The sequence below is a fragment of the Tauraco erythrolophus genome, chromosome 24, assembly GCF_009769465.1.
Source record: "Tauraco erythrolophus isolate bTauEry1 chromosome 24, bTauEry1.pri, whole genome shotgun sequence".
Taxonomy (NCBI): Eukaryota; Metazoa; Chordata; class Aves; order Musophagiformes; family Musophagidae; genus Tauraco; species Tauraco erythrolophus.
The window spans coordinates 2,940,022-2,961,694 of record NC_141488.1 but is presented as its reverse complement, the minus strand read 5'-3'; positions in this window follow the sequence as shown (position 1 = coordinate 2,961,694).

Genomic DNA, 21,673 nt, shown 5'->3' with positions numbered 1-21,673 from the left:
ATGGTGTCTGCTCTTGCAAAAGTGCTGCTCTTCAAAGAAAGCTGAGATTTCTGCTATTTTCACTGCAATGGATATCCTCTGTCCCCGTTCTTCCCCTGCCACTTCACACAGAAGCATCTTTGCTTTTCTCAGTCCCCCCGGTGCAACGATCAGTTGCAACTTCATTGCAAGCGCAGCTAGGCAGTTCCTCGGGATGGAAACAGGATAGCAAGGAGCGTGGTCTTAATGCAAACCTCCACAAAACCTGCTAGATGCTTACAGCCATTCCCGCCTTTCCACCACCTAGCTCACCATCTAGGTAGGTTTTCCTGCTGTCTCTGATAACTTGTCTCAGATCCCATGCAAACACCATGACATCCCCTCAGGGAGTGCAAATTACCATCGTTATAGCTGAGGAAATGACCTTCCGACAGTTATTTCACTGGAAAAATAAAACAAACTCCCCTTTGCGTGGTAACGGAGCGGCCAGGTTAACAAGGTGTCACTGGCAGAACAGTCTCCACTGAAAGAATTTTTAGTTAATCTCATTTATTGCCAATTAGCACCAAACTGATGACCGATTCGTGTTGCGAAGAAGAGAACATACATAATTAAATGCTGAGGGGAGCATCTTCCCTCCCCCTCCTGGGGCTCAGCTCTCCCCCAACTCTCCCAGTCTCACCCCCCCCCCCGGGCGACTGTGCCTCTTCGCAGCCTGCCCTGGCCCTTCCCGGGACCGACTGCCACGCAGGGGGCAAGTTGGACCCATTCCCGGTTTCTTTCCGCTGCTCCGGGAACCTTACCATGTTTCCTCGGCAGCTCCTGCTCCACCGTGTGCTCCTGCAGGCCGAGGTCCCTCTGGATATTTTTTTGCTGTTGATCCTGGTACTGATGATCAACGGAAGGGTTGGAAGGGTTGAGCGTTCTCCTGACAGAGCCAATTAAGGGAAAGAGGACAAATGGGCTTAGTCTAGACAAGATGTCCCTGCCCATGGCAGGGGGGTTGGAACTAGATGATCTTTGAGGTCCTTTCCAACCCAAACCCTTCCATGATTCTATGATTCTAAGATAGTTGGAGATGTAGGGGAAGCACTCATGCTGTTGCAGTTCAGGTGCAGAGTGTCGTGTTGGGATGGGAAGCAAAGTGAACAAAACGCTGCAGGTTATGGGGAGGAGGGACAGAAGATGTACTGGTGGAAAAACTAAAACCTGAAGACATTAAAAGCACTTGGGCAGATTGGAGGCCTCTTATGTGGGACCCAAAGTGCAGAAAATGCTGCGTCATTTGCTCACAGATAATGGTGCCACCTTTGAGGTTGTGTCAAAATGTCTTTATGGTGGAAGGAAGGGATAATCCAGGGGGGAAGTGACCTCAGGAGATCATCTGTTCCCACCTCCTGCTCGGAGGCATTCAGTTGAGGCTATGTTGCTCAGGGCTTTGTCTAGTTGGATCTGGAAGTTGCCTCAATTCACTTATTTTTGGATACAAATGTTCACACTGAAATTAGCTTTTAGAAAAGAAAAAAAATTGGGCTGATCTGAAATTGGTTTTGCCCCTTCATATTAGGTTTCTTGGAACTTTTCTTAGGAGTGAATTATTCCAGGGGGATTAGTTTCCCTACTTTGGAGGGGAAAGAGAAGAATTTTTAATGGGTCAGCAAATCTGTTTTCTGACCAGTCCCCTTCTGGTAGAGGCTGGTCATCACATCGGAGTGAACAAACGCCAGTGAAATGTTTTGAGGTGGCTTACAGAGAGTGACCCAGTAAGGCACTTTCCCTAGTTTAGTATAATTTGCCCAATGAGCAATCAGTACTGTCCACAAACCAGGCTGAGCCTTGCCACTTGCACGGTGCCACAAAAAGCATGAGGGCTTAATCTGCCCTGGGAAGCTGCAGGGCTCTGCTGCCACCCAGGGCTCTGCAGAGCTCGTAGCACTCTCCATCGTCCTCTGGGAAATTTCAAGATGTAAAGAAAAAAAAAAAAAAATTAAAATGCTGCCCATTTCAGTTTCCTTTAATTGTTTTCTTTTGGCTGAGATGATTTATGGCAATTCATCTCGCCAGCAGTGGGTGTGCCAGACTGCAGTATAAATATTCGGGATGAGTAATGAGCCGATGGAGGTGTGCTGCTCTGTGGGCAGGCAGTCCGTGGTGGCTGCCCAGCTGCTGTCTGCAGTGGGTATTATTACTGCACAAGCACAGGAACGTTTGGCCTTCTTGCTCTCTGAACATCTCTGTGAACACACATGGCTCAGGTCAGCTCTGTCCTGTTCTGAGGAGCTGTGGACGAGCAGCCAAATCCAGATTCTGGATCAGAACAGTCAGATTCTTTTCTCATACTCTCTACTGTTATTATAATTGTTATTACATGGTAGTATGTTGAAGGTGCAGCCATGATCAAAGCCATTTTGTGCTGGATAGTATCTGCATTTATACACTGTGACATAATAATCTCCACCTCGAAGACTTCAAAAGACAGTGAGATCCAGTGTCACACCTTGAAAAGGGTGTTACTGCATGAAATGTGGCTTAAAAAAAAAAAAAAAAATTGAAGAGGAAGAAACATTCCGGTCCCTGGGAGGGAAAATGACAGCTCTTCAATGATCTTCTGAGTTCTTTGTTTTCTGGATCTCTGATCATTTTCATTTACAGGCCCCTGATCAGTGGATCTAAGCCTGCTGCCAGTAGGATGATGTTCCTGAAACCTCCCTTAGAGCAGTCTGTGCATCCCCAGGCCTGCGGAGCTCAGCCTGGAGAGCAGTAGCTGAAAGTCACCACTTGCAGTTCCCATTCCCTCATTGCTTGTTACCTCTCTCGGGGGGTAAAATGTCTGTGCTGAGAGGGACGCTTGCTTACATGTGTATAGAGGAGTCTACACGTTGGGGACCCTGAGGATTGCAACAGTATGAAATGGGATAAAGAACAGGACAAGGGGAAACCTGGAAAGTCTGCAGGACGGTCACTGTGGCTTTGTAAAGGGAACTGTAGCCCCAGTTCAAAGAGATCAACAGGCATGTGGGGAAGAGGCATCCATTTGCTGTGGTCTGCATGGATCACTAGAAGGTTCCTGGCAAGGTCTCTTCTTAAATGTTTTTAGAGAAACTCAGCAATCCTGGGATAAGACACAATGTCACTGCATAGATAATTGATTTAAAGATAGGAAACAGAGAGTAGAAGAAAAGGCTTGGTTCCTGCAGAAGATACAGCCCTGAGCTAGTTCATTGCCTGCATGGTGTTCAGGAGTCACTCTGAGCCATGAGATCCTGGTGATTCAGACTGATAGGACTGTGCAACATCAGACTCCACAGAACATGACAATTGTGCCCAGATAGTGCCAGCCAAAGCCTGTCGAAGCGAGAACTTCCCGGAGCCTAAGTAACCTTTTCAAACAAGAGGCACTTTTTTGTGTGCCTACAGTCACATTGACTTTCCTTGAGACTCTGGAAAGTGCAGCAATGCAGAGAAGGAAAAGACAAACAGACAGATTTGTCCCTGACTGCATGGACATTCCCAAATTGTTAAAAGCAATTCTAAAGTTGTGGATGAAACCATAAACAATAAAGGATTAAATTTACAGAGCCAATACACTGGGAAGAAGTTGCATCTGTCCTCTTTTGAGAGACCTGAGATTCTCCATACTGAATTAGCACTTCAGAGGAACAAACATGGAAAGCCCTCAGCATTATCTTAGCAGCTTCCCAGCAATAATGTACAAAATCCTATTTAAAGTGGGTGTGACCAGGAAAAAAGAGGTCGCACGAAAGACAATGCGCAGCCGTAACACAGGGCATGGGATAAACCACTTGACCTGGACAGTGTCAAAGAAATGCTCAGTGAAAAGAATATTCTTAACAGCCCAGGTAAGAAAGGAACTTTTTTCTTTGAATATAACTTTGGAGGAATTCTTTGCAGCTAGTACAAAAGCAACGCTGCCTTCAACTGCAAAGCAGCCTGGAGGTCTTGCGCACTGTATTTATAGCTTCTAACCCCATGGCTAGTACTCATCCTGAGAATCATCTGTCTTAAAAACTAATGGAGGACTTTGGAAGGAGCTTTGAGTTGGATTCCCAACTGGTTCACAATGTTCTACATTTCCTCTCAAATCTTAAAGATCAGAAGTGGATGATCTCATTAGACTTAAACAGGAAATGACCCAAACTCTTCCCCCAACACTCAAACTGACCTGAAGCTCAATTCTTTTGAAAGATTGGAGACGTTCAGATCATCTTTTCCCCTTCATATTTCTCATGCTTCCAAAGAACAGCACTGAAGCACAAGCCTGGAAAACAGGATGCCAGCATTCACCTTTCAACTGCTGGCAAAGACCAACTCTGCAGCCACCTGCCAGTCCCCAAGGCAAAGAGAGGAACGATTGTCTTCTCCTGGGACTGCCCAGTGGACATCTCCCTTTCTCAGAAGGAGAAATGGCTCTAAAAGTTCCAAGGAGGCCCCGCTCCTTCCCACCCTTCAGCTATGAGCAGATAAGGAGGTCCTGCCCTGGGGCCGGAGATGCAGAGGACTGTGTTAGCAAGCCCTTCTGTGCACAGGGCGATGGATTAAGGGTCTTTCCATAAAGATAAGCTCCTTCTTCCTTTTCTTCTGCATCCAACAGCAAGATGTAGAAGACCAGCCAGTGATGTGGCAGTGTTTCTGCTGGGCACAGTGCAAAAGTTGGTGTCTCTTGAGAGGGACAGGGCTGTCAGTTGCTGTTATTCCCACCCCTCCAAATCCCCTGAGCTCAGATTATTGAGAAATTCAGGCACAAAGTCAATTAAAATGAATACGGATTAACCGCCACCACCACCCCCCCACCAACCTCCCCCCTATGACTGCATGGACGCATCAGTTTCTGGGCTCATTTACTTAACTCTCTATTAGTGGCTAATTAAATTAAATTAAATGCATACTTGAAGCGGTGAGTCTGGGGTAGCATGCAGCAGCATTCAGAATTTGCAAGACAAGGACGGGAAGAACAGTGTAACTCTGGGAAAGAGCAGGGGGAGGAATTTCATGGGTTTGAACAGCAATGCAGCACCTGCCCCATCCTCCAGCATGTGCTTTCCTGCACCAGGGTGTTTGTCCAGCCATAGTCAGTATTTGTGACTCAACACAGAGCTTTGTGCCCTGGCTCCTAGGTGCTGATGCTAATTCAGAGCAGCACTCTGCATCCTTGGAGCACCTTCCATCCCTGGGCATCTGACAATACTCCACCAGCTACATCCGCTTGCGTGAATCGCCTTGTCAATCACCGCTACGCTAATAACAGCACCCAGCGTTTCCAGCTACAATTCACTCCACGGGGGTTTGTTCAAACATAGAATCATAGAATCATAGAATGATTAGGGCTGGAAGGGACCTTCAAAGGTCATCTAGTCCAACCCCCCTGCAAGGAACAGGGATATCTCCAACTAGATCAGGTTGCTCGGGGCCTCGTCCAACCTGGCCTTGAACGTCTCCAGGGATGGAGCATCCACCACCTCTCTGGGCAACCTGTTCCAGTGTTCTACAACTCTCATGGTAAAAGATTTTTTCCTAATATCCAATCTGAATCTACCTCCCTCTATTTTAAAACCATTACCCCTTGTCCTATCACAACAGGCCCTCCTGAACAGCCTCTCCCCATCTTTCTTGTAGGCCCCCTTGAGGTACTGGAAGACCGCTATAAGGTCACCCCGGAGCCTCCTCTTCTCCAGGCTGAGAAGAACATCATGCAGGAAGGAATGAGCATGGAGGGGAGAGCTGCAGATGAATAAGCCAGGGGGAAATTTCTTCATCAACATGGTCATCTTAGTAAGAAAATAGGTTTCAAATAGTCCTTCCTTGTTTCAATCTGAAAAAAAAAATACTGTGAAACTTGGAGAGTAGTTTTTGAATAAAAAAAAGCAACAAGCAATGTTGAAAATGCTTCTGCAATGTCCCAGAAGAGCTGCATTTCATGCACCTCCTAACTTGTTTTTCTCTTCCATGGCCAGGAGGCCCCACCTCAGTAAGCACCCTAGTCAGCAACGAGCACGCGCTCCTTGCCTGCTTCATTTCAAAGCGAGCTGATGTGCATGAAAGGAACCGTAGCCATAGCCAGCAGCAGGGCCTCTGCAGGGTACCTGAAGCTCTGAGCAGGTAATGCACCTAAAAAGCCAAAATGTTTGCCCCTAGTTTTTGGGTGGCAAACTGGTGTATCCTTACACGTCTAATGCCAGTCAGCAGCAGTGGGTGGAACATTTCCAAAGAGTTTACAAACATGAGCTGTCGCTGTGCTGATGAGGTCTGAGCAAACTGGTAGTTCTGCTATAGCCAGGATTTGGAGTCCTAAGGAAGGGATGGGCTGGAAAGGCTCCAGGAAGGAAGACACAATCCTGTTGAGCAAAGGTGCCAGGCAAGCAAGCAAATATTACCAAAAAGGTCCCACAAAGCTTGTTAGACTCACTCAACCTCCAACGCCTTTGGCTGCCACAGCACATTTTTCTACAAGATGGATTAAAAACCTTGTGTCCCAGAACACGAGCATCATAACAAAGCAGAGGCTTTCACCCAAAGAAGAAATGGAAAGTGTAACTGATATTTTGCCTCTTTGGGAACTTTAGTAAGTGTTTTTTTGGCTGCATTTCATAAACACTTTTTTATCCAGGGCTACAATGGTACGAGCAGCTGATGTGTTTGTGGCCATTCAGGCTGAAGGCTGCACCTCTGATGTTAATTGAATCCTGTGATCCCGAACATGCCCTTGCAACACCAATAGCAGAAACATCTGGCAGAGCCAGCAGAAGTGCAGCAGAGCCCTGGTTCCAACAGCAATTAAAAAAGTGAGGAAAATAAGGGAAAAAGCCAATTACATGTAATTGGATTCAGTAAACTGAATTATCTCACTATTAAAGCAGTGCTTGTTTTTTAGATAGTGGGACATGCAAACTATCAAAAGCATTAATTGATTCATCCCTTTTTTCAAGTGCTTTCTCAACACTGCCTCTATTTGAGAGCTGCAACCTTTTGTTCGCATGGAGAATCGGAATGATACAGACCATGTTTATATCTTGGTAGCTCTATTCATTCTGATTTTTTTTTTGTCATGTTGGTGTTTTAACTCAAAAATGAGCTGAGACTCCTGCAAAACATAATGGAAGGTTTATTTCTTCTTTTGTGATGCCTTCACTGTTGCTAGAGGTATAATTTAAGAAGAGAGAAAGAGAGAGGAATGTTTTGAGTCTGATTCTTAGTCATTAAGGTCTCAGACGTGGGAGCTGGGTGGATGAGTAGGAAGCCAAAAGGAACCAGAAGCCTCCTCTGTGGTGTTGTGCAACTTGGCACATGCATGTTCTCTACAGCTCCAGGGCTGCACTAGGGCAAATTTTTTTTTCTTTCAGCAAAGGATACTCAACGCTCAGAGTATCCCAAAGGATTTCCGGGCCACTGCTGCCTCTAAGGACTCAGAGCAGTGCCATGAGGAGGCCCTTATGTCCATTGTCAGTTGCTAAGAGAGGGTGTCTCCAGAGCCAGGGATGTCAAGGAATTGTTCTGTGCCAAAGTGGTACGTTTGTCACTGTACACAACTGAGGATGAGGCCCTCTGTGTCTTTCTTTCTGCCTTACAAAGTGGGCACTGAATGCTGGAAAAGCCAGCCATGAGAGTAAGTCAGATCCAATGAGTTATTTAGGCAAATTAAAAGCATTATGTCAATTTGATGGGCAGCGTTTCAGGCCAGAATGGTACTATTGGCATTTTCTTCCTTCTGAATCAATAGCTCCTAAAGGATTACAATTTAATTTTTAAAGGCTAATTCAATCAAGAATTTGAAAACAGAGGGCATTCTTAAAATTAAACTTTAATCATATTTTTTTTTTTTAAATTGTACTTGCAGAAAAAGAGGAGCAATTTCTGAACTAACCTTCACCTTGGACTTCAAGGGGCAATTTTTTCTTATAACCCTAGTAGAAATCTATGCCTTTGCTTACCTCAGGTTGCTCTTGCCTATACCAGTTCTATTGATGTTTCTATTAATGCCCTGAAGAGACATCTTGCAAAAAACTCCAAAGACTTGGCTGAGTTTTTCCTTGACGACTGCCACCAGCAGATCCTTTTACATCCAAGAGTCTCCCCGCTGAAGCGGGACCGGCTGACAGAGAAAAGCCTGGTTGTTATGTGCCAGTATTTCTCCTCTTTTCTGCCTTCTATCGCCTCTTTGCCTCAAAGTTAAGAGCCAATCCTCCAAATAAAAGCAGTTTTAGGAGAGACCTGGGGTGGGGGATTAATAGTACCTTTTGTTCACTGAATTTTGTCGAAGGACATTATTTGGATTTTTGCATAGAGCTGCTGATCAGAGGCAGCTGAGCACCAAACTGTTCTAGTCCTGTGGAAATCCTGGGCCTGATTGCTTCAGCCCAGTCTTCAAATACATTTCAGGCTTCTTCTGGGCAATGCAGTATTCTGAAAGCCACGTAAGCAGGGCAGGATTCAGGCAAAACATCTACTTGGATCATCGGAAGTTCTAAGCAAGTCTAAACATCTGTGGTTTAGTTCTTCTCTCAGAGCTATGCTGGGTACCTCAGTACAAAGTTTAGATTCTCAAAATCATTGCTCTGCAGATGGCTAAAGCCATGAAGCACCAGAAGTCTCCAGATACCAAAGTGGTCATGTGTGCCATGCAGCACAGAGCAGTGCAGAAGCCTTGACCTCTCTGGTCCCTCCTGGCACAGAGCAGCACTGTTTGGATAGAGCAGCACAAGCCCAGAAGGACACCTGCCTTCAAGCCCTACTTCTCCTACTTCAGTGCCATGAGAGCACAACTTCTATGGGCAATTTGGCTATGGGGGAGTTATCTTGGATCTCACCATCTTTGCCTTTGATGCTATGATTTACTTCTGCTGGTAAAATCCTCATAGTTCCTAAATATTGGCTGCAGAGCTCTGTAGCATCACAGCTACTAAGTAGGGAGACTCGCATAGACTCCTGCAGGAACCCAGGAAGCCGTCCTTCTCCTGTGTATCCCTCCTGTTGGACCTGTGCCGGTCACGGGCAGTTCCAGCCAGCTCTGAAACAGGTGAAGACAACCCATTGCATGCCAGAACTTCAGCCAGGCACAGGAGCAAAAATATTTAGGACAGAGTGGCAGGCCCTGGGGGAGAAACATAAAAGGAGATATGGGAGGAGGCACGGGGTAGACATGAGAGGACGCAAAGGACAAGACAATGAAGAGCTGAAGAGGCATGTTGAGAGACATGAGAGGAGAAAATGGAGAAATGGAAGGGACCCATTGTTGGAGATCTGGCTGGAGATGCGCTTTTGGAAGGAGGCCCTCCATGCCATGAGAGCAGTTACCTCTAAGGGGACTGCAGCTGGTGGAGGACCCATGTCAGAGCAAATACACCTCCAAAGCCATCCCTGCTGTGCCTCACCTGACTGACAGAGGAAATTGGATTAGACAGCATCTGAATGGGGGTTTTAAGCACTTTGCTAGTGTTCAACTGTGGGATTTAGGTCCCGAAAGTAGCAGAGAGCTTTTACTGAGTATTTAATCTGCATGCGTAGGCATCTAACTATGAATCAAATGCTCTGAAGACATCTTATCTTGTTGGTGAGCTCTTGACTTCAGCAGAACTAAATATATGTTAAAGCACTCACTGGGGGTGAGGGGCAGTTGCACGGTGAGCCATCAGCAATCGAATAAGAACTGCTGTCTTGACAGATGATGCAGTCAGGACTCAGGGGATGGTGATCTCATAGGAATGCATGACAGAAGTGGCAAAGAGCACTCCTGTTCTGGGAAGTGAAACTTCCCAGATGAACCTGATCAGTTCTTCTCCAGGTCTTTCACTTCTATGACATTCTCATTAAGTGTTTCTTCTAATATTTCTCATAACTTGCTTCTCAGACCCTAATCTTACTGCCCTTTGAAATTAAGAACCTCTGTCCATTCAGTGACAGTAAATCTGAAATCAAATTACTGATGATCACAACAGCTTTCCATTTAGCAAAAGTCACAGTGACACTGCAGAAAGCAACGGGTGATAAAATGCATGCTTTAGTACGCCCTCATCTCAGTACAGCAAGATGTATTGTTTCAAAAACAATGATTCCTTCAGATTTCATTAGAAACCCTCATTAAGCAAACCCTCCACTAAATAACATGTACCTGACACTTTTTGTCGTGCAGCCACACAGCGATCAAGGACACCTTAGGTGGAGTACTGCAATGAGGTGACACACAGCACAAAGAAACAATAATGAAGATAATTATGAAGATAAGGTCCCTTTGGGAGACCATTGTACTAAGTGCCTCAGAAAATCTGAACTACCAAAACGTTTTCCCATAAGCACTCTTTTCATGGAGAAGTACTCACGCACCCCAGAACATCAAGGTTAAAAATGCTTCCTGCTTCATTATTGTAAGACAATGGTTTTCTTTTGAACTATTGTTTATGTGCCAGATGGGCCATTGATGCTTTGCTTGAAATAGAGGGAATTGTGTGATTAGAAAATGCAATAAAAACCCAAACACCTCTCTAACTGAAAAGTGATCAGCAATAGTTTTGTTTAAGGTGACATCTAAAGCCTGAAAAACTTGCTGTAATTAACCATGGAGCAAATAAAAAGAAATTAAACTGCATATATTTTTTTTTCAGGATTTGATGATCCTGGAATCTGAATTAAATGTGTAGAATAAGAAACAGATGGAAGAGAGTTCTCACACTAAACTAAGGAAAGAGAGTGGTCAAGCACTAGGGAGGGTTTTGCCATCGTGCTAAAAGACTAAGGGAAATGTCATCATACACACGGGGATCCATAAGTGGTTTGCAGCAAAATCCAAGAAGAGAGGTACAGGTTTAGGTGGAATATAGTCTGGGATGGTGATCCAGAAGATGTTTGCCCCAGCAGCTGCAAAACCTTGCATGCAGCAGAATGATACCAGTCCCTATACTTAATTCCTGAATATTTTCTCATTTCTGCACTGGGTTGAACATTCTTCAATAGGAATGTCTTGGTTTGCTGCACCTCCTCATGTAAACATATCCAGCATGACTGTTCCCTAAATGTTAAAAAAATGTAATAATTATATACAGATATATTTATATAGATGAGAGAAGGGGTGGAGAAAGATAGATTTCTGTTTTTTCCGGTTATCAAGAAATGAGATTTTCAGCTATAGTTCTCTTTTTGGTTTATGTACCTCACATTTATTATCTGCTAAAAAAAACCCCAGTAGTTATGTCTTTTTTGTACATTTCTGTTTCTTTCTGATTATCAGAGTGTGTTGTCAATTCCTTGCTGCAGGCATAATCCTTCCACAATAAGAAAACTACAAAAACCCCAAGAATAACACAATATGAATTCCAATGATCTCTCCTTTTCAATTAATGGCTCAAATAAGCATTTGATTTACATTTGTAGAGACACTTGCTGCAGGCTAATTAAAAATAACATATTGTTGGCACATCATTTATTGAGGGAAAACAAATTGACAAAAGATAAATTAAGTTGCTACTTAATTAACTAAAAAAAATACAACAAACCCACAGCTGAAATAGTAAATTAATACATACATTTATCAATATCTCAACCAGGATTGAATAACGAAGTTTAAATTTCCCTGTAAGAAACAGGTAACAAGAAGACATGGCTGAAATAGTGTTTTAAGTATTCTGTGACTCAGATTTGTGTGCACGCTGCTGCGAGTAAGTCACAGCACTGCAAGATTTCATGTACTGAGACTTGGAACTTGTCAGGCCAAGGTCTTCTCTGCTGGCCAGTCCCAGATCATAGAATCATAGAATCATAGAATCGTTAGGGTTGGAAGGGACCTTAAAGATCATCCAGTTCCAACCCCCCTACCATGGGCAGGGAAACCCTCCACTACACCAGGTTGCCCAAAACCCCATCCAACCTGGCCTTGAACACTTCCAGGGATGGGGCATCTACAACTTCTCTGGGCAACCTGTTCCAGTGCCTCACCACCCTCAGAGTGAAAAATTTCTTTCTTATATCTAATCTAAATCTGCCCTCTTTCAGTTTAAATCCATTGCCCCTTGTCCTATCACTGCACACCCTTGTAAATAGTCCCTCTCCAGCTTTCCTGTAGCCCCTTTAGGTACTGGAAAGCTGCTATAAGATCACCCTGGAGCCTTCTCTTCTCCAGGCTGAACAGATGTTTCAAGTAAGGAGAGAAAAAACAGTGCAGGAGATGGTCAGTGAGCAACCTTCCTCCTAGAAATTTAACTCCTGTATCCTAATATTTTTGATTCTGGTTTTAAGTCCAATCAGTGGCAATTCTTAGCAGTTTCATTACGTGGATAAATGCCCAGTCATTCCATTTCATATGCATTTTCATGCTGTCCTCGTCATTTTAATATCTGTGCATAATATTGGTTTGTACTAAGCCATGTGATTGAAAATTGCCAAAAGTTTTCTTTATGTTTGATAGCAATTCATTAAAATTATCAGAGGTTTGCCCAGGAAATCTGTCCAAAGGAAGTCTCAGTGCTCTAAATTATGACCAGTTTGGCATAAGAGACACTGGGTGGAACAATTCAACTATCTGGCATATCAACACAAAAATAATTAATACAAGATTGCTCAGGCCTGGAGGAAGAGGAGCTGCTGTGCTGTGTATCTGTGCTGCTTGAGATACATGGGGCTTGACTGAAGTGAAAGTTTCTGAGAAATGAAGAGTGACATCAATCCCAGGAAACAGGTTAGGGAGGATTAGCAAAATACAGCCAGTCACACACTGTCCAACAACTTTTTACAATGTGTTGGTAATGGGGTCTTTAAATACAAGTGATGCAGGTGGCTTTCCCAGCTCTGGCTCTAACCAAGAGGGAGCAATTGGTGGAGAATAGGAAGGGGGAAGGCAATTTGGGTGAGAGTGTCCAAGGACTGTGAAAGTTCATGACTCTTAGGCAGGATAACAGTGGGCTTCAAGACGACAGGCATCGATATGCCCTGATAACTGGAGAGTAGGAGCTCATAAGACATAAGTCTAAGGGGAAGAAAAAAACCCAGAAAGCCATCACTTCTTTAAAGACATTATGTTACAGGTACAAGTGCAAATTATTCAAAAAGGAAGGAAGGATGTCAAAGACATCAACCTGGCTAAATGGTGAAGACTACAACCGATTGATAAGGTTGCTTCTAGAAGAACAAACAGCACAGCCCATAGGTACAAAAGGCCAGATCTCTCTGCGAGATACGACCAGCAAATGACAGAAAGGTTGCCAGAAGTACCTGAAGTTCCATGCCTGAAAAGAGGATGAGCAAAGAAAGAGTTAATGCGCCATTCAGAAGGAGTAAAAAACCTATTGACACATGTCACCAGAAGACCAGTTTCTCATGTTTTTGTTTTTCCCCTGCAAGTTTTCAGTGTAAAGGTCAAATACAATCTTGTATCTAGAGCCAGTGGGGAGGGACATAGTCACTTCTACAGGCTAAGCCCGATCAGGAACTCATTTTGAATGCTCTAAATCCCTTTCAGAAGAAATCTCTCCTTCCTTTGGCCCTCAGCAGAGACTCAGATGAGTCTCTCTGGGTTAGAGGCCTGTGGGAGGTCTGTGTCCTATGACCATACTGAGCATGATATAGCAGAGTCAGGGCCTGTGAATTCCATCACCAATTTCTCCTTTCTTCATCAAACAGCCCTGTGCAGTCCTTGTGGTTAATATCTGACCAAAGAAGCAATGGTGCTTAATGCACAATCTGGATTTTCATGGCTCAGAAAGAGGAAATTTAGGAGTTGGATTTCCAGATCTGTGTAAGGAGGGTATATTAGCATTGATATTTGGATAGCAAAGTCTCCCACCTTGTCCGCTGAACAGAACATGAGCTTTGAATATCATATCAAACCTTTTCTGCTTCATCGAGCTTCTCTTTCATGCTCTGTTGCTTTCCTTTGGCTTTTCAAGGTATGACCATTACTGAAACGGAATAATAACTAGTGCCAGGGATCCCACTTCAATTGCACGTTCGCACAAAAGCCATTGCTTAGCTTTGGGCAACCATGTGTAATTTGGAAAAAAGAAAGCGAAAAATAATTTGTTATACTTCAGCAGGCAAATGAGAGGATCCAAATGAGAGTGGCTTCGTACCAGCATGACAGCTAACTTGGTAACTACTCACGGAGCCAACTGGGAATGGACTCGCTCAGCACGGTGGTGCTGTATGCTGACCTCAGTCGTTCAGATGGGAGAGCTTTATCGCTGAACTCAGTGGGAATATAAATGATGTTCGATGGAAATCCTGCCAGCAGAGCCCCTCTGGGTTAGGAGATCAGCTCTAGAATAATTTGGGTGGGAATTTGAAGAGTTCCATGGGAGTACAAAACTCATTTCTGCTTTCAGCTGCAAATGAAAAGAAAATACAGTGAGTTAGTAAAAATGTTGCATACACGAGTGCGAGGAGGGAGAGTGTGGAAGAAGATAGAGTTCTCTGATATTCTGTCTAGCATTAAAAAATCATGCCAGTAGGTAACTTGTCAACAAAGCATGGCTCTGTGTTGAGCCTCCCACAGCATCCATATTGCAAAGTGCAGTTCTGATGATTTTTTTGTCCCATCTGGGACAGAATGCCCCTAAAGCCTGTCAGCCCCATCACTGCCACCATACGTGATCTGCACCAGGAGAACATGGAATTTTCTCTATCCTAGTTTCTGAATTTTCTCATGCATTTTTTCTGAAGATGAAATTATTTTTTTTGTTGAAGTTTCCTTCTGCTTTTTTGCTTTGAAGATCTTAGTTCAGGTTCTGCTGTTTATCTAAGATGTAAGGGCTAACCAGAGCTTGGGTTACTGTAAGGATCTGGAGGGACAAAAGTGGTTGAATTTCACAAAAATCACCCTAAGTCTAACTGATTTGTTTTAACTAGAAAAGACCTGATTCTGCTACAATCTTACATAATTTTTTCATCAGAGCAACTCCACCATCTTCAGTGGAATTGTCTCTGATTTACATCTGCTCATGACAGGAAAATTAAGCCCCAGTGTGTCTGAGAGACAGAAGCTAAAGCCTGTAGATGTGATGTTACCAAAGTGATTTTTCGTTTGTTGGTTGGTTTTCTCTATTTGTTCCTTCAGCCCCAGCCCTCTCTCTGTTTTCAGAAACTGGAAACAGTATGTTTGTGGCAGGAAGGTTTTGGTTTGTTGGAGAGGGAAAATCAATTTTACTGTTTCAAGCCAGTTTTTCTACTAAAAAAGAAAAAGAAGTTTGGAGTAGTGAAAGAAAAGTATAATTTTTTTTTTTTCAGGACTAAAAATGTTTCAGGAAAATGTCTGTTTTTCTTGAAAATGCAATTCTTCTCAAAATAGAGAGACCCAATAGAGAATTAAAAATAGAGATTCAACTGAGTCTGTTTGCCCCTGATCCTCGCTATGAAATGTTGACAGATCGTGGCTACCTTATGGGTTTGCTTCCATCTGCTGCCACGTTCTTCAACCTCTGCACCTGGTATTTCCTACTGGCTACACCAGTCTGAGGGTTTGGAAACACCAAAAATCATGAAGCCTGAACTAGGTCTGGACCTTGCGGCGTTAGTCTAAGTCTAATGGTGCCATATGTCACTGGGAATTTATATAATCTTTATTTTCTTTCTGTGGCTCATTTATCAGACTGACTCATCCTCCTTGTTAGGCTTTTTTCCCCCTGTGGAAAACACAGCTTGTTTTTATCCACAGCCCTACCTTCCGTTTTATTTAGGGTCAGTCTTAGCCTCTTTTTATACTGGACCAAGAACACACAGCATCTGTTTTTGCAGCTGTCCTTATTGTAACACAGCTGTGCCGTTGCCCTCCCTTGGGTACTGTTACAGCCATATGCAAATGTCACTTATCCCCCTGCTGATGCCTCCAGGTCCTTTCCGTTTGCTTGGTGTTTAGTCTCCTAGCCCTGACAATATTTAGTCCAGTCTATGTCACTCAAAGCCTATACCTGTCGTTCAGAGGGACCCACTTCTGAGATAGAGAAGAGTCAATCCAGCCATAGCATCATGAGATGCTGCCCCCAGAACATCAGACCACTGGGGTCTTCTGTCCATGCGGGTAGGAGGTGAGTAGCAGGTTGCCCAACACAAAGTAGTCTTGAAGAGAACAATATTGTGCTGGGATCAAGACCCTGCTATTAATCAGAGGGGCCATTCCAGGGCCCCTCTGAGGATGTCAGAAAAAGGAAGGGATCAGCTACAGTTCTGCCTATTAGATAAGAGACTGAATGTCAGGAATACTGTGCCCTCTGCCTGGACAATCAGACAACTTCATTCTGGACAATTTTGTGCTAAAGAGGTGACTCCAGCCCTAGTAGGGGTTGCACAGCTGCATGGTCATAACCCCATCACTGAATGCACCCATGGTGCTAACGGCAAGCTGCAGCCCTCATAGATCCACCCAATAAATACACAATTATAGTATGACAAAGCAGAGATTGTTGATGTCTCTCACAGCAGAGAAGAAGAGGCTTGAGTGCAATAAATAGAAAGAGAAGACGTTATTAAAGTGCCTAACCATATGTAGACACTCCATAAGCCACTGAGAACACATGAAGAAAGAACAGAAATGGACACATCGAGCCCCACAATTTGCCTGTTCTGCTGCTCGTGGCTTGAGTGTGGCATGACTGACTCACAGGTGAGCAAGGTTGGAGCTACACCCAGGTGTCAAACTTGCAGGCAGCCTGCCTCAGTGATTTCTTAGCATGGACTTCGGACGTTACGACGTGATTGACAGTGTACCAGTGAGGGGAGAAATGCTCACAGTGACCCAACACTGACGGAAAGATCTATTGGCATTGGTAGTGGTGATATTTCTTCCCTGCATCTGGAAAACTGTTCTCATGGACTTTTTTTGGGAGAAAATAAATGGTGGCTATGAGCAAAGCGTATGGTGTACATTCAAGATAGCATTTCGTTAGCATGATGATTAGATTTGGTCTGAAATCCTGATGAAAGCAGATCCTGATAACAACTAGAAATTAAATCCCTGAAGCAGTTTTGTAATGCAAGTATTTGAGGAGACCAAGTAGCTCCAGGCAGCAGAGGCATGGCTATGATGAATTTAATAAGCAGTAGGAACTTTGTTTATATCAGACATAGAAGGAACAGCCCAAAGCCAGGTTGCTATAGCATATTGTGGTGGTACATATTTTATTTATTATTGAGTGCTATATCAGAAAGAATTTTCTTCAGATCCTCCCTTTGCTCCTCATTTTTAGTTTTTCTCTCATCTGTTCAACTCTCCTTGATGTTTGATACATTTTTCATCCTCTCTCTTCACTGGGCTTCGCCTTTCTACCTCTTTTCCAAAAATTTCCTATGTGGGCATTGTCTCAAGAACTTGAGGTTCTCACTGAGGCTTTGATGCAAAGGTGGTTTAATGTCTTAGCCTCTGTGATATCCATCCCACAGCAAGCCTTTACATTCAGTGGGACTCTGGTAGTGCATGTGCCTTGAACTAAATTTCTGTGAGAGACCAGGTTCATCCATCCTGAAGCCCCATGGAAGTTTCAGAGACTGGTTACGTGAGTGAGAAGATAACAATAAAGAAGACACGTGGTGTCGGAGTGTTCAGATCAGTTTCAGAAGAACTCAACTAAGCTTCAGCCTTTTCTCCTCAAGATTCCCAGGAAGGAAGATAAAACATTTTGGCTTTTAGGATTAGTGTCTTATTAGAGTCAATTATAACAGTCGGTGAACTTCGCTGTGGCTCTATTAGGAAGCTCACAGAAATTGTGACTCTTTCTCTTAGTTTCAGGCATTTCACTTAGGGAGCACAAGCAGCCTGATAAGTACGTTCCCCAAACCCACTGCTTTCAGCCCTGCCTGCAGGTCTAAGCATACTTCATCCTGAGACTATGAAGGCCTTTCGAACCCTGAATTTGGAAAAGACATCTCAAACTAATGGCTAGTCAGGTCAGTATGTGGCATCAAGTCATTGAGAACTGAGCACTCTGGAAAACTTTGTTTTCCATCTACCATGGCCAAAGACTTTGAGCTTTTATAAGTGTCTCCACAATTCAGCACAAAAAAAATATTCATGATGAAGATATCCAAGTCACTCAAGGACCTGAGAGAAACACTCTATAAAGTCTTTGCATGCCAGTAAAATTTTCTGTGGATGGAAATCTGCAGTAAAGGTTAATTCTAGGATGAATCCCTCTACTTGTGTACCAAAGAGCTACTCATCCTAGAAACTAGTTTTCATGTCAAGAAACCACTTCTCTAAATTGCAACTTGAAGTGACATTTGGCCCATTAATACACAGGGAGTTAAAGCTGTCTATGATCATTCTTTTATTACATTCTCTGGCCTCTAATATCTTTTAGTACTTTCAGTACTCTGACTACAACTGTTTTGTTCCAGGGCCAGCAATATAACCCTGCTATTACATCTTGGCATCAGCAAGAAAGGGGCAGAAGACAACAGCTGCATAAAAATGTGCTTTTTGCAATACAGAAGAAAAGCTGGCATGATATGAGTCTTCTATAAGATTAAGAATGGGCTTGAATCCAGATTTAATTTTGTCTAGCTACATGAGCATTACGGTTTCTGTCCCAGTTGCTAATGGCTAGTATGACTGTATCTTGGACTGAAATAATCCACATGAAGGTTTGGAAGAGTCAAACTTGGAGCATCCGTTGATGGACTGTGCAGCTGCACTACTTGCGCTGAGTCCTGTACTGGCTGAATAAGCGAGACCTTGGACCTGACCTGCCTCAGCACTGGCCTTGCCCAAGCTCTTTCTTTGAACATTTTTCCAAGACTCAGGCTGAGACAGTCTCTCAAAGCAGGCTTGTGGACTTGTAACATGAGCAATGGGTGAGTGAATTTGGTTTTGAGTGGGTTGGACTTGACTTACACTCTAATAATGAGTCTGATCATCTGATGACATTCCTCCAGCCCCAACGGTTTTTCTCTGCAGAAGAGCTGCACAGCTGCAAGAGCAGGCACCCTGTGCAGCACATGGCTGGTTTCCATGCAAGGACACCATGGAGCTGCTCAGGCAAAGGGGCAGGAGGCCTGATGGCCTTTCCTACTCCATTGGCATGATCAGGCTACAGCAGTCACTGCAGCTGTGTGGGGAGAAGGAAACGAGGTCTGGCACCGAGCTGCAGCAATAGAGGTCAGATCATTGCTGTAGGTGCATCCTCTGGGATTAATTTAGATAGGCATAACAAGGCCAGCTCCAAAACTTGAAGCACTCAGGACTCATGACCTGAAACTTTCCCCACAGGGCAGGTGCCCCTGCCGTTGCCTAAGGAGAAGAAGAAAGAGAAAACCTGAGATTTAGGCTTCTTTTGAAAGAGATTATTTCAAATCCACCTCCAACGCACAGAGCCTTTTATGCTAAAGGCTATAAATAGCAATAATAGCCCAAAGAAGTAGGAGATCCAGGTCTGATTCTCTCTGCTTCCTGAAAAGATTAAAACTCACTGTCTCTTAAGAAAACAGCCTGGCCACTATAGAGGTGTAGTGAATATGGAGGGGCTCTGTCTCTTTTTAATTCTGCATTTAGACATCAACACTTAGTCTACGTGGGTCCCACCTTGGTTGCTTAAGTCTTGTTTTTGACACGGTACTTATCCTGCAATCTTTACTTGAAGAGCTACATGGTCCACTAAAGAGTCCTCCTGTTTGTATCTTTTCAGACAAGGCCTTACCCTACCCCAAGTTTACATCTCGTTTCCCATTTCAACATGTCAGCACAACCATGAGGAAATGAAGGTCATTTGTATAGCGCAGTCTTGTTTGCAACAGCAGTTGGGTGTAATTGCAAAACATCTGGGAGAGTAGAGGAGAAATGGCTGTGGTAGAAAATAAACTTCAAAAGCTCTGAGCGGTTTATGTGAGAAAGCCTTGTTTCCATTAGTAAAATATAGATTTGTTATGACATTGTAAGTCTTGGCTGTGATATGCACAATATTTCCTTGGGATATCTGGCAGCTGTATCACTGTTTAATATATCTATTAAATACTACATCTAGATGTAAGAGCAACGAATAAAACTTGTTTATTTACCTTTGAAACCTTTGACAGAGTAAAGCATATCACACTCTAGATATATGTCCCCATTCAAATCTACTAGATATTTGAAATGGCAGCAATAAAAGAAAAAACTATAGATTTTCTTTCCAGGTCTGCATTTACTCTGGACGAAACAAAGACCATCAAAACACATTTATTTATTTATCTATTACTGCTATCTTTTGAATGCACCAAAAATAAAAATCAAAGTGTTACCCTGATGTGCTTGTACAATTGCATAAAATATCCAAGAGGGACCAATAATCACTATCTTCACAGAGGTCTTCTCTGTAATCAATCTTCAGAAAAATCTCAGCATTTTGTTTTTATTGGCATTTATGGTCATATTTATTGTCCCTCTGCTGGGACAACTAAGGGTTTTCTTGGCTGGCGCGCGCATGTGCCCACACATACCTTCCAGCGTCTCTCAACTATCAATTCACAAAAATTGCTTTCAATTCTGAAACGATAACATTTCCAACAAGAGTGGGTGAAATAAAATAGAACATTAAAACAGCCTTGTGGGTTCACAGCAACCAGAAAAGCCAAGAATAAGAATCTTTTTTTGCTTTCCCACTTGATGAAGGTTACAGTCTCCTGGTGACTTGTTTTCTTAACTTTAATATCTTTTGATATTTTTCCAGCCCTGTTATAGCCAGAGCTTTAGATACATGAAATAGCTTGCGTATCAGGAGGAGCAAAGGGCAGCTCGACCTTGTCTCTTGTCACTTTTCCGTTTGCTCAGCGGGAGACAACACACTGTGTTAAATCGCTAAAGTTTATAACAAGATGAATCAAGGTGGAGGCTGGGAAAAGAGAGAGAGATAAAAAGCAAGCATGTACTTTTTGTGATTCCCTTGAATCTCTCCAAATAACTGAAGAAACGCATGAACAAGGGAATATTTTGTCAATTTTTTTCCACAGCAAACGTAAAAGGGATTGTGATCTTCCCCAGGTAATGCTGTTAACACAGTGACTAGATGAAGTAGGCTTACTCCTGATCTGAAGCACCAAAGAAGCAGGTTATATTAAGACCTGAAATTGTTTCTTTTGGGTTTTTTTTTTGTTGTTTTTGTTGTTTTTTCTCTCCTCCTCTTGTTTGTTTGTGCAATTTTACAAGGTGACTGCAGAAAGAAAGTTCAGTGCAGGTTCAAGTAGAGCCAAGGCAACAGGAAGGGAAGGTGCTCCACGTGGAGTCCTCTTATAAGCCATAACCTTCCTGGTGTGTCTCTCCAAGTAATTAGACAGGCATTAATTAGCAATTCAGGGTTTGTGCATGCTAAACGTGTACATATGCTCATGTAAATGAGCACATGATAAACCCAAACTACCATGTATATGATAATTTCGTAAAAGGGGAGTGAGAGGGAATTTAGATGTGATCCATAAAAGAGGAAAATATTGCTTGCATTTTTTTTCCTATGATGTTCCTGTATATAGTTTCCTGTATATAGTTCACAATGTATCTATTTTAGTGCATATACATTATACATCCTTACAGATCATATCATTGCATAATCAATACCTGGGAATCATTTAGCAAAGTGTTTTGATAGTTTCCCTTTTGGAAGTCAATTTTATAATGAGAATGATGATGAAGACAAAGTCAGTTTTATAGTAAAACTGAATGAAGACAAAAATAAACATGCTCAATCTATGTTACAAAGACTTATGGATAATAAGTCCAGAATAGCAACAATGATAAGCC